Source organism: Orycteropus afer, unplaced genomic scaffold (genome assembly GCF_000298275.1).
Source record: "Orycteropus afer afer isolate SDZICR_OR568_19922 unplaced genomic scaffold, OryAfe1.0 scaffold00227, whole genome shotgun sequence".
Classification (NCBI taxonomy): domain Eukaryota; kingdom Metazoa; phylum Chordata; class Mammalia; order Tubulidentata; family Orycteropodidae; genus Orycteropus; species Orycteropus afer.
This window is the reverse complement of record NW_006921814.1, coordinates 3,886,297-3,898,871: the sequence shown is the minus strand read 5'-3', so window position 1 is coordinate 3,898,871 and position 12,575 is coordinate 3,886,297. Positions and strand designations below refer to the sequence as shown.

General features: G+C 39.0%; 1 pseudogene; it reads left to right on the top strand.

Moving 5' to 3' along the window:
- The first annotated feature begins 7,277 nt into the window (after window positions 1–7,277).
- LOC122150767 lies at window positions 7,278–7,374 on the top strand (annotated as a pseudogene).
- Window positions 7,375–12,575: the final 5,201 nt, after the last annotated feature.

Genomic DNA, 12,575 nt, shown 5'->3' with positions numbered 1-12,575 from the left:
AGGGTCACTCAGGTCACTGCCAGACCGCAGCTCTGTGTATCTCCTTTTTTGGTATTTTCACGCAAATTCTTCTGCTAGTTGGGGTTTAGTCCACTTCTGTATCCTTCCCTTCAAGGCTCAGGGGTCCAGGATTATCTTCTCCATTTGTTGTTTTTTGAATTACTATCTTGGTCAAAAGAGCATGAAAAATGAACTTTAGATCAATAACCTGTTGTTTTAACCTGATCCCAACTCCAAACAGTGACTGCAAAAAAATGGTCTAATATAGGGCTCCATCAGGGCATAAGGGGTCAGTGTTATCATGAACAGCAACTGTCATAGTATAGCTGCCCTACTGTGTAGCCCTCTTACAGTTCCATTAACAGAGAGGAGATTGGCTTTAATAAATGTTTGAAACAATCAGATGCTTGATCCAGATCGGTAAGTACAAATATGGATCCTGTATGCCCTTTATTATGCTTGATTTCCTAGAGCAATTAACTTTTCTTGTTGTTGTTGTTGTTAGGTGCCATTGAGTCATTTCCGACTCATAGTAACCCTATGCACAGCAAAATGAAACACTGTGCAGTCCCATGCCAGCTCCATGATCCTTGCTATACTTGAGCCCATTGCTGCACCACTGTGTCAATCCATCTCTTTGAGGGTCTTCCCCTCCTTCGTCGGTCATCCACCTTACCAAGCATGACATCCTTCTCTAGGGAATGGTCCCTTCTGACAACATGCTCAAAGCAGTTGAGATGAAGTCTGGCCATTCTTGCCTCCAAGGACTTTTCTGGCTGCACTTCCTCCAGGACAGATTAGTTAGATATTTTAGCAGTCCATGGTATTCTCAGCATTCTTCACCAGCACCACAACTCAAAAGCATTAACTTTTCTTCAATCTTCTTTATTCATTGTCCAGTTCTCACATGCATAGTAGACGATTGAAAATATCATGGCTGTGTCATGCGCACCCTAGTCTTCAAGGAGACATCTTTGCTCTTCAGCATTTGAAAGAGGTCCTTTGAAGCTGATTTGCCCAGTGCTATACATCATCTGATGTCCTGATTGCTGCTTCCACTGATGTTGAGTGTAAAACCAAGCAATGTGATGTCTTTGACAACTTCAATCTTTTCTCCATTTATTGTGATGCTGCTAATTGGTCCAGTTGCGAGGATTTTTGTTTTCTTTATATTGAGATGTAATCCATACTGCGGACTGTATTTTTTATATTCATCAGTATGTGCTTTAAGTCATCCTCGCTTTCGCAAGCAAAGTTGTGTCATCAATTTATCGCAGGTTGTTAATGATTATTCATCCAATCCTGATGCCATGTTCTTCTTCATATAGTCCAGCTTCTTGGATTATTTGCTCAGCATATAGATTGAATATGTATGGTGAAAGGATACAATGCTGATGCACTCCTTTCTTGATTTTAAACCATGCAGTGTCCCTTTGTTCTGTTTGAATGACAGCCTCTTAGTCTATATACAGGTTCCTCATGAGTACAAGTAAGTGTTCCAGAATTCCCAAACCTCTCAATATTATCCATAATTTGTTATGATCCACACAATCAAATGCCCTTGCATGGTCAATAAAACACAAGTAAACATCATTCTGGTATTCTTTGCTCTGAGCCAAGATCCATCTGACACCAGCAATGATAGCCCTCATTCCACATTCTCTTCTGAATTCAGCTTGCATTTCTGGAAGTTCTCTGTCAATATATTGTTGCAACCGTTTTTGAATTTTCTTCAGTAAGATATTACTTATATGTGATATTAATGATATTATTCAATAATTTCCACATTCTGTGGGATCACCTTTCTTTGGAATGGGTAAAATATGTATCTCTTCCAGTCAGTTGGCCAGATAGTCTTCCAAATCTCTTGGCATAACCTAGTGAGTGCCTCCAGCGGGGCATCCATTTGTTGAAACATCTCAATGTGTATTCTGTCAATTCTGGTTGCCTTGTTCTTTGCCAGTTCCTTCAGTGCAACTTCAACTTCTTCCTTTAATACAATTGGTTCTTGATCATATGCCACCTCCTGAAATGGATGAAGATCAACCAGTTCTTTTTGGTGCAGTGACTCTGTGTATTCCTTCCATCTTCTATTGATGCTTCCTGAATCATCCACTATTTTGCCCATAGAATCTTTCAATATTGCTACTCAAGGCTTAAATTTTTTCCTCTATTCTTTCAGCTTGAGAAATGCTGAGTGTGTTCTTCTCTTTTGGTTTTCTAACTCTGGGTCTTTGCACATTTCAATATAGTACTTGTCTTTGTCTGCTTGAGCTGCTCTTTGAAATCTTCTGTTCAGCTCTTTTATCTTGTCATTTCTTCCATTTGCTTTAGCTACTCTGCACTCAAGGGCAAATTTCAGAGTCTGTTCTGACATCCATTTTGGTCTTTTATTTCTTTCTCATATTTTTAATAACCTCTTGCTTTCTTCATGGATGATGCTCTTGATGTCATCCCACAATTCTTCTGGTTTTTGGTCATTGGTGTTCAATGCATCAAATCTATTCTTTAGATGATCTCTAAATTCAGGAGGCATATATTCAAGATCATATTTTTGCTTTCATGGACTTGTTTTAATTGTCTTCAACTTCAAGTTGAACTTGCATATGAGCAGTTGATGGTCTGTTCCACAATCATCTCCTGGCCTTATTTTGGCTGAAGATATTGAGCTTTTCCACCACCTCTTGCCACATATGTAGTCTATCTGATTCCTGTGTATTCCATCTGGTGAAGTCCATGTGTATAGTCATTACTTCTGTTGTTGGAAAAAGGTATTTGCAATGAATAAGTTGGTCTAACAAATTCTATCATGTGTTCTCCAGTGTTATTTCTGTCACCAAGGCCAAATTTTTCAACTACTGGTAATTCTCTGTTTCCAACATTTGCATTCCAGTCACCAATAATAATTAACACATCTTGATTGCATGATTGGTCAATTTCCTACTGCAGAAGTTGATAAAAATCTTTAATTTCCTCATATTTGGCTTTGGTTGTTAGTGTGTAATTTTGAATAATAGTAGTATTAACTTCCTTGTAGGTATATGGATATTATCCTATCACTGACTGCATTGTACTTCAGGACAGATCTTGAAACATCCTTTGTGATGATGAATGCCACACCACTCCTCTTCAAATTGTCATTCCTGGCATGGTAGATCATATGGTTGTCTGATTCAAAATGGCCCAAACCGGTCCATTTCTTCTCACTAATGCCTAGGATATCAATCTTTATGTGTACCATATAATTTTTGACAACTTCCAATTTTCCTATACTTTGTACTTTCCATATTCCTATTATTAATGGATGTTTGCAGCTGTTTGTCCTCAATTTGAGTCCTGCCACATCAGCACATGGAGGTTCTGAAAGACTTAGTTTATCCATATCATTAAGGTTGGCTTTACTCTGATGAGGCAGCTCTTTCTCAGCCCTATTTTGAGTGCCTTCTGACCCAAAGGGCTCAACTTCCTGCAGTGTGTTGGACAATGTTTCCAAGCTATTCATAAAGTTTCCCAGTAATGTATCAGACAGTGTTTCTCTGCTATTCTTAAGGTTTTCCCTGGTCAATTTTTGAGAAGTAGATGACCTTTTCCTTTTTCCTAGTCTGTCTCAGTCCGTAAGTTGCACTGAAACCTGTGCACCATGTACAAGGCTGCTGGCATTTGAAACACCGGTGGCACAGCCTCAAGCCTCAAGCAAGTTGCAAGCCCCACAGGATGACAAACTGACAGACAAGTTTGTCTCTCTTAGCTGTTGAGCCCTCCCCTTATCTAATTCCTACCTGGATCCTGCCACTTTGTGGTCCCCAGTCACTCCCTCTCTTTCCTGGCTCTAGGGGGCTGGGGCCTTGCCTGCCTCCTGCTCCTTACCTGGATCCTACTGCTCCTGTGATCCCTCGCTGCTCTCTCCCTTAGAACTTTTTTTATAATAGTAACTTTTATAAAAATTCATTGTACAGATAATGTCATATAATTATTTTACTCATATTACATTTGGAGGAAGTTCTGGTGGTGTAGTGCCTAAGACATTTACATTACATTGAGCTAACCAGAAGGCTGGCAGCTCAAATCCACCAGCCACTCCTCAGAAGGAAGAATGGAGAATGTAGTTCTGTAGAGATACTGCGTTGGAGATCCAAGGAGGGGTTGGTATGAGTCAGAACAGACTCCATGGCACTGAGTTTGGTTTCCTTTAGTTTTTACATCTGGATACCTGCAGGCTTATAGCATTTACTGAAATGTTTATCATTATTAACTAACAGTTAGAAAAACTACAGGGAAGAACACACTTGGCATTTCTCAAGCTGGAAGAACTGAGGAAAAAATTTAAGCCTCGAGTTGCAATATTGAAAGATTCTATGGGAAAATAATGAATGATGTAGGAAACATTAAAAGAAGATGGAAGGAGTACACGGAGTTACTGTACCAAAAAGAACTGGTCGATGTTCATCCATTTCAAGAGGTGGCATATGATCAAGAACCAATAGTATTGAAGCAAGAAGTGGAAGCTGCACTGAAGGAAGTGGCAAAGAACAAGGCTCCAGGAATTGACGGAATACTCATTGAGATGTTTTAACAAACAGATGCCATGCTGGAGGCACTCACTCAGTTATTCCAAGAGATTTGGAAGACAGCTGCTTGGCCAACTGACTGGAAGAAATCCATATTTGTATCCATTCCAAAGAAGGGTGATGCCACAGATGTGGAAATTATGGAACAATATCATTAATATCACATGTAAGTAAAACTCTACTTAAGATAATTCAAAAAGGGTTGCAGCAGAATATTGACAGAGAACTTCTAGAAATGGAAGCTGAATTCAGAAGAGGATGTGGAATGAAGGCTATCATTGCTGATGTCAAATGGATCTTGGTTCAAAGGAAAGAATACCAGAAATATGTTTACTTGTGTTTTATTGATTATGCAAAAGCATTTGATTGTGTGGATCGTAACAAAATATAGGTAACATTGAGAAGAATGATGATTCCAGAACACTTAATGGTACTCATGAGGAACCTGTACATAGACCAGGAGGTTGTCATTTGAATAGAACAAGGGGATACTTCATGGTTTTAAATCTGGAAGGCTGTATGTCAGGGTTGTATCCTTTCACTGTCCTTGCACAATTTGTATGTTGAGCAAATAATCCAAGAAGTTGGATTATATGAATAAGAATGTGACATCAGAATTGGAAGACTTACTAATAACCTGTGATACACAGATGACACAACTTTGCTTGCTGAAAGTGAGAATGACTTGAAGCACTTACTGATGAAGATTGAAGAATACAGTCTGCAGTATGGATTACACCTCAATGTAAAGAAAACAAAAATCTTCACAACTGGTCCAATAACCAGCTTCACGATGGATGGAGAAAAAATTGAACTTGTCAAGGACTTCATATTACTTGGCTCTACAATCAACACCAATGGAAGCAACAATCAAGACATCAGGTGATGTATTGCATTGGGCAAATTTGTTGCAAAAGACCTCCTTCAAGTTATGAAGACTAAAGATGTTTCCTTGAAGACTAAGGTGTGCCTAACCCATGCTATGGTATTTTCAGTTGCCTCTTATGCATGTGAGGGCTGGACAATAAATAAGGAAGAGCAAAAAAGAGTTGATTCTTTTGACTGCTATAAGAACTAACTAAAAAATCTGTTCTGGAAAATGTTCAGCCAGAATGATTTTTGGAAACGAAAATGGCCAGACTTCATCTCACCTATTTTGGTCATGTTGTCAGAGGAACTATTCCCTGGAGAAGGATATCATGCTTGGTAAAGTGGAGGGTCAACAAAGAAAGGGAAGGCCCTCGATGTTATGGATGGACATAGTACACAAGACACAGTGCACAAGACTTCACAGAGGCACCCTTCCTTGTTTGCTCACTTTCAATGTGCTGCATCATAGAGACTTTACATGTGCCCAGTTGACATGATTTATAGATTATGTGTTCTATTTTAAAGTAAACTAATCCTCACAAAATATACAAATAACATACAGAGGTTCCTGTAAAGAAAATGTTAACAGAACAAATACTAACAATGCTTCATCAGATAACAGTAACAATGTATATAACCCATTGCCATTAAATTGATTCAGACTCTTAGTGACCTTATAGAACAGAATAGAACTCATGGGGTTTTCAAGGCTGTAAATCTTTATGGAAGCAGATGTGTTATCCCTTGAGATATTGGCTAATGAAAGTATGATGCCTTGTGATTAGCATGGTATTTTAAAAGTAAGTATCCAGACATAAAGACAGCCTCCAAGACTGTTTCAGCAATGCTTGTTGGCATACTCAATCAAATATTTTACAAAATTTAACTGAAAATTAATAAAAATACTGAGAGCCACTTTAATGTTTCTTATTTAATTGTAAACAACCATTCGTCTGCCAGTTTGTTGTACTGTGATGGCTTGCATGTTGCTGTGAGGCTGGAAGCTATGCCACTGGTATTTCACATTCCAACAGGGTCCCCCATAGTGGACAAGTTTCAGTGGAACTTCTAGACTAAGACAGACTGGTAAGAAAGACAGGGCCATGCACTTCTGAAAAAACTGGCCATCGAAAACCTTATGAATATCAGTGAAATGCTGTCTGATATATTACTGGAAAACTATGAATAGCCATGAAACATTGTCTGAAGATAAGCCCCTCCAGCTGAAAGGCAACTGAAATATGTCTGGGGAAGAGCTGTCTCCTCAATGTAGATTGGCCTTAATGGTGTAGATGAAATAAAGCTTTTGAGACCTTCATTTCATGCAACCATTTTTAAGTTATCTTCAGTAAGATTTTACTTGCATGTGATATTAATGATATTGTTCGACAATATCCACATTCTGTGGGATCACCTTTCTTTGGAATGGGTACAAATATGGATCTTTTCCTGTCAATTGTTCAGGTAGCTGTCTTCCAAATCTCTTGGTATAGACAAGTGAGTGCCTCCAGCGCCGCATCCATTTGCTGAAACATCTCAATGAGTATTCCATCAATTCCTGGAGACTTGTTCTTTGCCAATTCCTTCAGTGGATAACACTTCAATTAAGTGAGAAGTACTTGAATCTTGTGAGGGTTTATCTCTTATGTAGTCTACATGTGTCTCACTGAGGCCTACAGTTTAATAGTCATATCTTTTTTGCTCTGTTGATGAACATGATGTCATTAACCTAATGGAACTGTGTGATGTTCTTTGACATGTTCAGGTCATCCAGCTCTCCTCCAATTACATTATAACTGAGGGTGGGAGTGTTAACATAGAGCCATATCAAATATATATGTGAGTTCTCACTTTGACAGCACTTATACTAAAAGGAGAAGATCAGCATCCACTGCACAAGGTTGACATGCAAATGCATGAAGTATTCCATATTTTTAAGATCCCACTTACATGAAATATCTAGAGTAGCCCAGTATATAGAGACCAAAGTTCAGTAGTGGTTACCAGGCATGGACAGGAGAAAGTGGGAAAGAGAGATTCTTTGCATAAGGAACACTGCACTTCTGCTACGGATGATGGGAAAATTTGGAACTAGTGATGATGATTGAGCAACATAGTGAATATAATGAATGCAATTAATGTTATTGAACTGTACACGTAAAATGTTGAAATGGAAAATGTTTTGTTTTATATATATATATATATATAAATTTACCACAATTAAAAAAAAGTCCATGAATATCTTTGTCCCACATAAATGTTAACTGTTTCTGAAACTTCTTTCCAAATGGAATAGAAAATAATCTTTTTGCTGAATCAGTGTTGGAAACCATGTATTTGAAGCCTTATTAATCAATTCAAATTTTACACTGAAGGACTTTGTAAACAACTACTGGCTTAGTGTGTGGACCCATCTGGACCATTTTGAGTTGAATTTTACAATAAATCCCTACTCTAACAGGGCACCATGAAAGTTTCTGGGTATTAATGTAAACTCAGTCCCCATGTCCAATAATCCTCAAAATGCTTGGGTATTCTCATTTTCCTACTGTACAGTCACTCAAGTTAATTGTTTAGAGAAGCATTAAGGAAACCATTACAGTATATACATGCCATGATGTGGTAGGGTTCTTTTTCCTAGGAACCCAATCATCTCTTCAGCCACTAATTAAATAATTCTTGTTAATCCTTTAATTAATTAGTTTATTAATTTCAAATAAAACTTTCCTTAATGGCTCAGCCCCTGCACTGTGCAAGGCATTGTGATTATTTACTGCAGCAACTGCCCTCAACTTCCTGTTCCTTCATTCTTGCTTTTTTTCTGGTTGTAGATGTCCTTGTGCTAGGGTCTATCTATGCCTCAAGTAGCACTCAGGATGGCATCCTCTTTGTCCGAGGCCAGTTTCTAATCCAATCTTATTACTTGTTTCTTCAAACCATGCTGGCATCATTTTGAATTGGTCTTAAGTCAGAGTCAATTTATGGTCCTCATAAACTCCTATTCTAACAGGGTATAATGATGATACTTGGAGTTTCTGGGTATTAATAGCAGTTTGTGTCTTTGAGGGGGAAAATGCCAAGCTGGTATTAAATAGGAATGATATTTTTTTGGGGGCGGGGAAATGCCTGTGAAAGATAAAAGCAAAGGAGCCAGAGAAGGCAGGAAGAGCCCTCAAACTGTGTGCAAGAGAAGGGGAATGCAGGAGAGTTGTATAGGAAGAGTCTCAGGTGGAGTGCAGCTCTAAGAAAGTGTCAGCCAGGGAGGAGTCCTCAAGTCTAAGACACCTATTAAGGAATTAGAAAAGGCCAGCATTAGCATACTTGGATTTGAGCTGGGAGAAGCCTACAGGAAGCATGGCTTCAATGTGAATAGAGGAGTGGATCCAGAAGGGCAGCATCTGGGGCCATCCGTTAATTATGCACCCTGAAGCAGGAAATCTGAGTGATGCATTTTCATGATCACAAATAAGAAGTAGCTACAAATGAGGCTACAAAAGCAGGCAAGGGTCAGATGTTAAAGTGCTTGTATACAGTGCTATAGAGTTGACAGTTGATCCTGTAGGTCCTGCAGTGTGAGAATGGGTCAGAGAAAAGAAAAGAGAATTAAAAGATAATTATGAGATAGAGTTAACAAGGCATGATGGCAAATTAGACTTGACAAGAAGAAAAAAGACTTGACTCCCAGGTTTCTGTTCTGAGAAACACATTACATATATTACAGGAAGTACAGGTTTGGGTTAATATGAACTGAACTCCTTCTCTACCATCAAGGAATAAATTGCATTTTCTTTCCAGTCATCCAAACATAAAACATTGGTAGTGTCTCTGACTCAATTTAGTATCATTAAATACCTACATAAATAAAACGTCATCTCTGCCTTCTAAGGGCTTGTTCTCTTAGCACAATAATAGTAGCATACACCTATTTACCAAAGCTTAGCACTAGGGTCACAATTATAGGAAGAATCTAAATTTTCATCTAAATGTTGAGAATAGATTGGTTTTCAGAAGAAAATTAAGGTATGTAAAGTATATTTGCATTTCAGTAAATTCAGGAAAAAACAGCCTCAGCCATTGTTGGTGGAAAGCCTGAAGTATCTATCAACTCAACTGCTCCTCAGGAGCACAGAACACCTCTTCACACTAGGAGATTTCTGTTGTTGTTAGTGGCTATGGAGTAGCCCCCATGACTCATGAAGACCCCATTTTCTTAGTTATCTATTGCTGCTATAACAGAAATACCAAAAATGGATGGCTTTAACACAGAGAAATTTATTCTCTCACAGATTAGGAGGCTAGAAGCCCGAATTCAGAGCATCAGCTCAAAGGGAAGCCTTTCTCTCTCTGTCAACTCTGGAGGAAGGTCCTTGTCTCTTTCAACATAATTGGCCTGGTGTTCCTTGGAGATCTCCATATGTCTAGGCATCAATTTTCCCCTGTGTCTAGGAGGTTCTCAGCAGAGGTACTCTGGATCCAAAAATGCACTCCACTCTTGGCTCTTCTTTCTTGGTTTTAGTCAGATCCTTCTATCTGTTTTCATTTGTTCAATCTGTTTTATATCTCAAAAAACATTGATTCCAGATACAATCTAATCCTGTAGATTATATCCTGCCTCATCAATGTAACTGCCTCTAATCCAGCCTCACTAACATTTTAGAGGTTAGGATTTACAACACATAGGATAACTACATTAGATCAAAAAATGGAGGATAGCTATATCAGATCACAAAATGAAGGATAATTAATAATACTGAGAATCATGTAGCCAAGTTGACACATATTTTGTGGGGGACACAATTCAATCCATAATACCCATGCACAACAGAACAAAACACTGATCAGTCCTGTTCCAAACCCACGCTCGGTTGCAGATAGGACTTTTGTAATCCATAGAATTTTCATTGTTTGATTTTCAGAAGTTGATCACCAAGTATTTCTTCCTGGTCCATTTTAGTCTGGAACCTCTGCTCGTATTCACTATCAAGCCTCCACTCACAGATGAGTGGCAGAAGTAAAAGTCTTGTATGTGAGACAAAGAACTCAGTTTGGCCTTTGTTTCTGTTTTCTGGAAAATATTATTGTTGTTGTTGTTGTGTTCCACTGAGTTGATTTTGTCTCATAGCAATCCTGTAGGACAAAGTAGTACTGCCCCATAGTTTCCTAGGCTATAATCTTTACAGCAGCAGACACCAGGTCTTTTCTCCTACAGAGCTGCTGGTGAGTTTGAAACACTGACCTTTGGTTAACAGCCAAGTGATTACATGCTGCACCACAAGGGCTGACCTAACTCTGGGTGGTTAGTGTAACAAAGAGGAAGTGGTACAGAAGTGGCTGGTGATGAGAAATGGAGATGTGAGAAGGTGAAGATTGCATGCACTTTCTGTTGGGAATCAGGTTTACACTAATTAGTGATGAAGGTGGGGTTTTCCCACCTTGCCCTTTTTGCAGTGGAATTGCCAGTACACCTTGTCAACTGAAATCTGTAGCAGCAAAACTGGTAGGAGGCACAAAATGCTTTTGGGCCAGAACTTCCTTAGGATTCTACTGTCAAATGAAGTGTCAGCATTTCCTAGGAGGGGTCAAGACAAAAGAAAGGTGGGTATCTGACAGGAGATTGAAGAAGGAAGGAAAGTGAGAAGATTAAGGAGAGAGCAAATTGGGAATGAAGATAAGGATGGAACTTAAGATAAGACTATACCACTCTTCTGGGAACACAGGAACAAATCTGATTAAAGTAAAAACTTCAGCCTCCTAGTTTTATACTGGTTTTGGTTAGCAGCTGGATGCCTTAACCACCAGTCCCGCAGAGCTCCACCCTGCACATAGCAGACAGTAAGTAATTTTGGAACAAGTCAGAGATAATGCCTGTATCTTAAGCCTGAATGGTGGGAACAAGGAAAATAAAATTGACACAAGGAAATAGTGAATAAATAATATTTTAGAAAATAATTATTTTAGAAAATAATTTAGGAAGCTCAATATCATCAGTCAAAACATAGCCAGGAACTAACTGTGGAACAGACCATCAATTTCTCACATTCAAGTTCAAGTTGAAGCTGAAAGATAATGAAAACAAGCCCAGGAGAGCCAAAATATGAATTGATTATGTTCCACCTGAATTTAGAGACCATATGAAGAATATATTTGATCACTGAACACCAGTGACTGAAGAGCAGACAAGTTGTGGAATGAGATCAAGAACATCATACATGAAGAAAGCAAATGGTCATTGAAAAGACAGGAAAGGAAGAAAAGAACAAAATGGATGTCAGAAGAGACTCTAAAACTTGCTCTTGAATGGAGTGTAGCTAAAGCAAATGGAAGAAATGATGAAATAAAAGAACCGAACAAAAGATTTCAAAGGGTGACTTGAGAAGACAAAGTATTATAATGAAATGTGCAAAGACTTGGAGTTAGAAAACCAAAGGGAAGAACACACTCAGCATTTCTTAAGATGAAAGAACTGAGGAAAAAACTAAAGGTTTGGATTGTAATATTGAAGTATTCTAAAGACAAAATACTGAATGATACAGGAAGCATCAAAATTTCATTTTCCTTGAATCTACATTCAACATCCATGGAAGCAGCACTCAGGAAATCAGACATTGTGTTGTATTGGGAAAATCTGCTGCAAAAACCTCTTTAATCCTCAGCCTATACGACTATGAGACCAGAAGAACTAGGTGGTGCCCAGCTACCACTGTCAACCACTCAGAGGGGGATCTACCTAGGAGATCCTGGACAGAGTGGGAGAACAATGTGGAACAAAACTCAAAATCATTGGGGGGAAAAAAAAAGGACCAGGTTTTCTTGTCTGATAGAGCCTGGTGGAACTCCTGAGACTATGGCCCCTAGTTGCCCCTCAGATCTAGAACTGAACCCACTCTTGTGGCTGCCAGTCAAATAAAAGACAGGCATATGAGCTGAACATTTACCTGAGGTAGATACACTCCTTGGAGAGATCAATCATGGGAGAATAGAAGTGTTGTGTATGCACAGGGAGACAGCTCAGGGGGCAGGAGTGCATGGGAGGGAAGGACACAGAAAAGAGGTAACTATGGGGAGGGAGCTCTGGTAGCATAGTGCCTAAGGCACTTGACTGCTAACCAGAAGGCTGGCGGTTCAAACCCACCAGCC